Here is an 8,888-nt window from a genome sequence, read left to right as displayed (position 1 = left end):
GCCACTAGTCACTCTGTAGTCTTTGCCTTTGAAAGCAAAGTGAATGTATCTGTGATGAGGATCGATGTAGAGCGAGGCATAAAACTGACGGACCCAAGATGGGACATATATGCCCGTCCGTCCAATCAAATCTGTCAGTCCTGGCAAATATGACAAGTATTGCCGAATGCTCTCTCCGGCTGCTGCCACAATGGACTCTATCTGACAGACCCTCTGTGATCTGAACACTGCCCCACTGTTAGATATGCATTGTAGAAATCCTCATGCAGTGGCGTGTAGAACCCCTCAGCTGCTCTCTCATCCCTCCTCGGAGGAAACCAAACCTCAAACTCAACAAACCGCAGCTGCTGAACCTGCCTGGCTGTAGCGGCCCTCAAGTTGAGGTGAACCACTAGAGGCGGACCCTGTGGTCTGGGCGGAGGGCGTGAACCCCTGCGCTATGTAACTGGCCTCGGTGGAACTGCAGCACTGGTACGACTCGAGCGGCGTAGCTAAGGTGCCAGCTCGGTCTCCTAACTCTCCTGAGTCTCCTGGGCTGGCTGAGGCTCTGCTGGTGGGGGCTGCTGCTGTGCTGACGGACCCTCCTCAATGGCGACCCGTCGTCCTGCAAATGTGGCAGTCCTAGCTGGACTACCGTGATGACGCTCAACCTCCTCAATCGCAGCTCTGACTGCGGGTGAAACTGGCTGATTTGCAATGACAACTCCGCTGCGGGTACCACCTCTCTCGGCACGCTCTGCGGCCTCTGCAACAGCTGCTGCTCTCGCTGTCTCTGCATCGGGGTACTTGCGCTTCTTGGATGTCAGCTGCTTGGTTGACTTGCCCTTAGATCCGGCTGGCTGGCGAGGCGGGGGCCTCCGATCATCATCACCTGGGCCACCACCAACATTCTTGGTGTGAGCCATCTGAACTGACAAGATGGTGAACTGTCGCTGATGAAGCTCAACTGTCAAACTGCCGCTTTCGAGGCTTTGCCTCGTTCCTTACTCGCGAGCTTGGCTCCGAGTTGACTACCAACTGCCAGACGAAACACAACAGAACCGACTCGCTGCACGATAGAATAGATGGATATACAAATAAATACCATATGTCTAATAGATGCGAAACCCTAGCAGAGAAAGCAATGTAGATGCGAAATTGAATCGAATGGCTTTCTACCTGACGATCAACGAACCGAGAAGAGATAAGATGTCACGCAGGGGATCCTCGGAACCGGGCTAGGGTTAAGTCAAACGCCCTGAATGCAATGGGGAATCAGTGTACTTAGAATTTGATCTAGGTCACAATTGGAGATCAAGATTGAACCACGAGATTTGCCTTACCAATCAATGGAAGGATAGGGCAAGAGCACTTGGCGAAGACAGGCAGCCTTGGCAATGGTGGAGCGGCGAGCTTGGGCGCGAGGTAGCCGGTGTGGTGCTGAGCAGGCGCGGTGGCTCGGCTGGAGCGCGGCTGGCGAGCGGGGGCCGAGCGCGGAGGCGTGGCGAGGCGAAGGCACGACGGCGTGGCTAGGCAGCGGCGGCGGCTTGGGCTAGGTCACGGCGGCGCTGCTTGGCGGCTGCTCGGGCTAGGGCACGGCGGCGCGGGCGTGAGATTGGGCGCGAGGAGGTGGCGGCGCTGGTTAGGTCAAAGAAGAGGAACACGGCTCGGATAAATAATCCCCCAAACGCGACAGAAAAGGAAACCGAAAAGAGACGAAGTCACGCGAGATCCACTGACCGGACGCTCCGGTGGTAGCGACCGGACGCTACCACCCAGCGTCCGGTCGATTCCAGAGAGGTCCAAATCCTCTGGAATCGGAACCGGACGCGTCCGGTGGTCCATGACCGGACGCAGGCAGGGTCCGGTCAGTATAACTTGTCCTTCCTTGATCGACCGGACGCTGAACCCTTCCTGACCGGACACACAGACGCAGCGTCCGGTCACTCCTTCATCAGCAGTTCACCTCCTGTGAACTGACCGGACGCTGGACAGCAGCGTCCGGTGCAGCGTTCGGTGCACCTTTTCCAGCAAACCTTCAACCTTCCTTCGCGCTGCCAGTTCCCAATCAAGTCCCAACTTGAATAAGATCCAAATAAACACCAATTAGGACTGATGTGAGTGACCTCTCTCAAACCCTCATATTTTTTCAAAATATTTTGCCTTAGGCTATAATTCTTTTTAAGAAAATAGGCAACAAGAGGGCAAATGGAACAAAACGACAAAACAACATTCATGCATATGTAATACTTGTGAGTAAATCTAGTTGCTTGTCAAGTTTGATCCAAGGTTAAGCTTCTTCACACGCTTTTCGGCGGTTATCTTAACCATGTTAGACAAGCCCTATATGCATTGCCACAAATTAAACATGTTGTGTATTACAATGAATGCAAGGGACAACACAAGCTCAATTTTTAGTGAAGTTACTAAAATCAAGTACATTGAGCTCATTCCGCAATCTACAAAATGTAGCTTCATCTAGCGGTTTAGTGAAGATATCCGCTAATTGATCTTCGGATCTTACACCTTCTAGTGATATATCATTTTTAGCTACATGATCTCTTAGAAAGTGATGGCGGATATCTATATGCTTGGTGCGAGAGTGTTGAACCGGATTATTTGCAAGTTTTACCGCACTTTCATTGTCGCACAAAAGAGGTACTTTCTCTAGAACTACTCCATAGTCTAGTAAAGTTTGTTTCATGTATAATATTTGTGCACAACAAGCACCCGCGGAAATGTATTCCGCTTCGGCGGTGGACAAAGCCACACTATTTTGTTTCTTGGAGGACCAAGACACAAGTGATCTACCAAGCAAATGGCACCCTCCGGATGTGCTCTTTCTATCAACTTTGCATCCGGCGTAGTCCGAATCGGAATAGCCAATTAATTCAAATAAAGCTCCTTTGGGATACCAAAGGCCAATGCTTGGTGTGTGCTTAAGATACCTAAGGATTCTTTTTACGGCAATTAAATGTGTTTCCTTAGGACTAGCTTGAAATCTAGCACACATACACACACTAAACATGATGTCGGGCCTAGATGCGGTTAAATATAACAAGCTACCAATCATAGAACGGTAGAGAGTTTGATCAACCGAGTTACCTCCCTCATCTAGGTCGAGATGTCCATTGGTAGGCATTGGGGTCTTGATTGGCTTACATTCATCCATCTTGAATCTTTTGAGAAGATCTTTTGTGTATTTCTCTTGAGAGATGACGATGCCTTCTTTCATTTGCTTGACTTGAAAACCAAGAAAGAATGTAAGTTCACCAATCATTGACATCTCGAACTCCTTAGACATCAATTCACCAAATTCTTTGCATGAGTCTTCATTTGATGATCCAAAGATGATATCATCAACATATACTTGACAAATGAAGATATGCCCATCAAGCTTCTTGGTGAATAGTGTGGTGTCGACCTTCCCAATGGTGAAGCCCTTCTCAATAAGGAAATCCCAAAGGCGCTCATACCAAGCTCTTGGGGCTTGCTTAAGCCCATATAGTGCCTTGGACAACCTATAAACATGATTAGGATATCTAGGGTCTTCAAACCCGGGAGGTTGATCAACATAGACTAGTTCATTAATAAAGCCATTTAAGAATGCACTTTTCACATCCATTTGATATAGTTTCATTTCATGATGTGATGCATATGCAAGAAGGATACGGATGGCTTCTAATCTTGCAACCGGTGCAAAGGTTTCTCCAAAATCTAAACCTTCAACTTGAGAGAACCCCTTTGCTACTAGTCTTGCCTTGTTCCTCACAACAACACCTTGATCATCTTGCTTGTTACGGAACACCCACTTTGTTCCAATGACTCTTGCACCTTTTGGTCGCTCTTCAAGATTCCAAACTTCATTGCGAGTGAAGTTGTTCAACTCTTCATGCATGGCATTGATCCAATCCGGATCTTTAAGAGCTTCTTCTACCTTGGTAGGCTCATAGCAAGAGACAAAAGAGTGATGAGCAATAAATGAGGTAAGTTTTTGAGATCGAGTCATCACCCCCTTTGTTGGACTCCCTATGATGAGATCTTGTGGATGGTCTTGTAGGAGAGGTGTATTTCTTCTATTGACCACTTGAGGAGGAGGTTATGGAGCATCAACATCTTGTGCTTGTACCACCATTTGCTCATGGGAGATATGAGTATCTTCATTTTGTACTCTCCCATCTTTTTCACCGTCTTGTGGTACATTTGATGAAGAAGGTTGGTTCATGACTTGTACATCATCTTCATCATCTTTTGGCTTGATGTCTCCCACCGGAATATTCTTCATGGCCTCCCTCAATGGTTCATCACCTACATCATCAAGATTCTCATGTGCTCCTTGGGAGCTGTTAGATTCATCAAATTCCACATCATATGTTTCTTCAACCAAGCCGGTGGCATGATTAAATACTCTATATGCTTTGGACTTCAATGAGTAACCAACAAGAAAACCTATATCACAACGCCTTTGAAACTTCCCTAGGTGTTTCCGCTTCTTGTAGATGTAGCACTTGCAACCAAACACCCTAAAGAAGGAGACGTCCGGCTTCTTCCCATTGAGCAACTCATATGGAGTCTTGACAAGGAACTTTTGAAGAAATAGGCGGTTGGATGCATAACATGCGGTGTTGATTGCTTCCGCCCATAGAGCTTCGGGGGTGTTGTACTCATCTAGCATTGTCCTTGCAAGAGTGATCACAGTCTGGTTCTTCCTCTCAACTACACCATTTTGTTGAGGAGTATAGGTTGCGGAGACTTCATGTTTGATTCCAACTTCATCACAATACGCTTCTATGTTTGTGTTGTCAAACTCTTTGCCATTGTCACTTCTTATCTTCTTGAGCTTTACTTCAAATTCATTTTGAGCTCTCTTGGCAAACTTCTTGAAACAAGAAGCAACTTCGGATTTGTCATGAAGGAAGAACACCCATGTATATCTTGAATAGTCATCCACAATCACAAGACAATAGAGATTTCCTCCCAAACTCTTGTATGTTGTTGGTCCAAATAAATCCATGTGTAGGAGTTCTAGCACTCTTGTGGTTGACATGAAAGCTTTGGTTGGATGAGTGTTTGCAACTTGCTTGCCGGCTTGACATGCACTACAAAGCTTGTCCTTCTCAAACTTCACATCCTTCAACCCTCTCACCAAATCATTCTTCATAAGCTTCTTGAGTGAGCTCATCCCAACATGAGCAAGTCTTCTATGCCATAGCCACCCAAGTGTTGTTTTGGTGAATAGGCAAGTCTTCAAGTTTGCATCTTCGGAGGTGAAGTCAATTAGATATAAGTTGTTGTATCTAAATCCATTGAATATCACTTGATTGTCATCTACCTTGGATACAACAACCTCCTTCTTGGTGAATAAGCATTGAAAGCCAAGATCACACAATTGCCCAACGGATAGCAAGTTGAAGCTCAATGAAGCAACATAGAGCACATTGGAGATGGAATGATCATTTGATATTGCCACTTTGCCCAATCCTTTAACCTTGCCCTTTGAATTATCTCCAAATGTTATTTTCTCTTGTCCATCTACTTCTTCATCTAGTGAGGTGAACATACGAGGATCACCGGTCATATGTTGAGTGCAACCACTATCAATAACCCAATGACTTCCACCGGTCTTGTAGTTCACCTACACACAAGAGATTCAAGCTTTAGGGATCCAAGCTTGTTGAGGGCCCTTCACCTTCTCAACAAGTGACTTAGCCACCCAAATTTTCTTAGGCCTACTCTTGTTGGGGGGACCTAAGAACATGACTTTCATCTTTCCACTCGAATCTTTTCTAAGCATGTAGTGAGCATTGAAAGCAAAGGGTCTAGCATGCTTGGGCAAGGGTTGTGGTGGTGGAGTTTGACACTCATGAGCAAAGTGGCCTTCTTGTCCACATTCAAAACATCTCTTTGGCTTTGGCTTTGATTGTTGGTGTTGAGCTTGAGCCTTCTTCTTCTCTACACTTGCCATATATCCAATGCCACTTCTATCCATCTTCATGACAGTATTCATGAGTAGCTCACTTTGGAGATGCTTGCCTCTAGCAAACTTGCTCAATCCCACCTTGAGATGCTCTTTCTCCATCTTGAGCTTCTTGTTCTCTTCCTTGAGAAGATCATTGTTCTTCTCCTCCTTGAGTTTCTTGATTTCTTCTTTTAACTTCTCATTCTCAAGGATCACCTCTTTGTCATGATCAAGAGTTTCTAGCACAATGGTGTTGTGACTTTTCATCTCTTCAAGATCTTTCATGAGCTTCTCATTGTTACTCTTGAGCTTGACATACTCATCATAGTCATTGCACTCAACCACTTGCTTGCCCTTGCTACTAGATCCATGCTCAATGCTTTCATCAATTAAGTCATCACATGAGGTAGCTATATCAATCTTAACAACATGGTTAGTAGCATCATGTGGCTCATTTGGTAAGAATTCTTGTGCAATAATAAGGGTATCATAATTGATCTTTAGAGTTGCATATTCATCTTTTAGCTTATTGTGACTAGTGATAAGCTCATTGTGCACCCACTCAAGTTTATCATTTTTATCTTTAAGCTCTTTCTTAGAAGATTTGAGCTCCTTGAGTTTGGATGATATAGAATCATTTGTTTCTTTGAGCTCATCATTAGCCTTTTCTAATGTACCACACTTAGCTAAGAGTGAATCATTTTTAGCATCAAGTTTTTCATTTGTAGCTCTACTCTTTCTAATGATCTTAGTATATTTTCTTAGTATTTTGACAAGATCATCATAAGTAGGTGAGTCATCATCATCGCTATCACTATCATCATCACTAGCATGTTCATCATCACTACTATCATCACTCTTAGTTACCTTGCGTTCACCTTTGGCCATAAGGCATAGGTGTGTAGAGGATGATGGCGACGGTGGTGGTGAAGATGCAAGATCAATAGCAATGACGGCCACCTTTTCATCGTCACTATCATCATCGGATGATCCACTTGATGAATCAATGTCCGTGAGCCAATCACCGACAATATAGGCCTTGCCACTCTTCTTCTTCTTGTAGAACTCCCTCTTTTTGCCATCTCTCTTCTTGTATGGCTTGTTCTTCTTCTTTTCATCTTCATCACTTGAATCATCTTTCTTGCCCTTGTTCTTGAACTTGTCTTTCTTGGGCTTTGTGCATTGATGAGCTAGATGACCAAGTTCGCCACAATTGTAGCAATCCATCTCGGAGATTGGCTTTCTTCTTGAGCTAGTGAAGAACTTCTTCTTCTTGCCATCAAACTTGATGCCACTCTTGTTTAGCCTTTTTAGCATCTTGGTGGTCTTCTTCACCATGAGGGCAAGGCTTTCTTCATCATCTTCATCACTTGAGCTCTCATACTCAAGTCTTGCTTTGCCCTTGTCTTGGCTAGCTTTGAATGCTAAGTCCTTCTCTTTCTTCTTTGTAGAGGATGAGCCATCTTGTGGTGTGATGTGCATGTACATCTCATGAGCATTGATCTTTCCCAAGATTTGTGTCGGTGTTGTGGCGGAAAGATCACCTTGATGTAGCACGGTCACAATGTGCCCATATTTATCAATGGGGAGGATACTCAAGATTTTTCTCATAACGTCGGATGGTGACATTTGAGTAAGTCCAAGCCCATTGACTTCCTCTACAAGAACATTCAATCGAGAATACATCTCATTAGCACTTTCTTTAGGAAACATCTCAAAAGAATTTAGCTTTTTAATCACAAGATGATAGCGTTCCTCACGCTCACTCTTGGTTCCCTCATGGAGCGCACAAACGTCCGACCATAGAGCATGGGCGTCTTTGTGGTTCCTTACACGATTGAACACATCTTTGCAAAGGCCTCTAAAGATGGTGTTGCGAGCCTTTGCATTCCATTTTTCATAATTCACTTCATCGCCTTGAAGTTGTGCGGCATTCCTAGGTGCTGGGAACCCTTGAGAGGCGGCTCTAAGAATTCCGACATCTAGAGCTTCTAAGTATGCCTCCATGCGGATTTTCCAATATGGAAAATCATCTCCCTCAAAGATAGGAGGAGGTCCATCCCCGTGAGACATCTTGCTCTAAGCGATTAAGCTTAAAAACGTGAGCACGAGGCTCTGATACCAATTGAAAGGATCAAGATGCCCAAGAGGGGAGGTGAATTGGGCTAATTCTAAATTCTCTTGCAATAATCAAATCCTACGGATAGCCCAATTAACCCCTTGTGCCTAGAAAAGTGTTTATATTAAGCTAATGCACAACAACCTCGCAACCTAAGTTCCAAACTTACTCTAGCAAGCAATTCTATGGATGTAAAACAAGTATTGAATTGCTCAAAGTAAATACTCAAAGTAAGTGCTCAAAGTAAATAGAGAGAGAAAGGAACGCGGCGATATTTTGCCGAGGTATCGGAGAGTCGCCACTCCCCACTAGTCCTCATTGGAGCACCCGCGCAAGGGTGTAGCTCCCCCTTGATCCGCGCAAGGATCAAGTGCTCTCTATGGGTTGATTCTTCAACACTCCGTCATGGCGAATCACCCAAAGCTGCTCACAACTTGAGTTGGGTCACCCACAAGCTCCGTCGGGTGAACACCAAACTCCCAATCACCACCAAGCCGTCTAGGTGATGGCGATCACCAAGAGTAACAAGCACGAACTCTCACTTGACCACGTGAAGCCTAATGAGAAGATGGATGCACACTTTGCTACTCTTGATTTGCTAGTAAGGATACTCTCTTGGATTCTCAAATCACAAACACCTCACTAGGACCTTGCTCTTCTTGGCACTCACAAACGTGTTTCTCAGCTGTTGGAATGAGCAAAAGATACTCCACTCACGAGTGGAGCTTCTATTTATAAGCCAGCCTGAAAAACGAACCGTTATGAGCTTCTGCGGGATGACCGGACGCTCCGATCGTGATGACCGGACGCTCCGGTCAGTTCAACCCGCGA

The sequence above is a fragment of the Miscanthus floridulus genome, chromosome 2 (genome assembly GCF_019320115.1).
Source record: "Miscanthus floridulus cultivar M001 chromosome 2, ASM1932011v1, whole genome shotgun sequence".
Lineage (NCBI taxonomy): Eukaryota > Viridiplantae > Streptophyta > Magnoliopsida > Poales > Poaceae > Miscanthus > Miscanthus floridulus.
Note: the sequence above shows the minus strand (reverse complement) of the source record.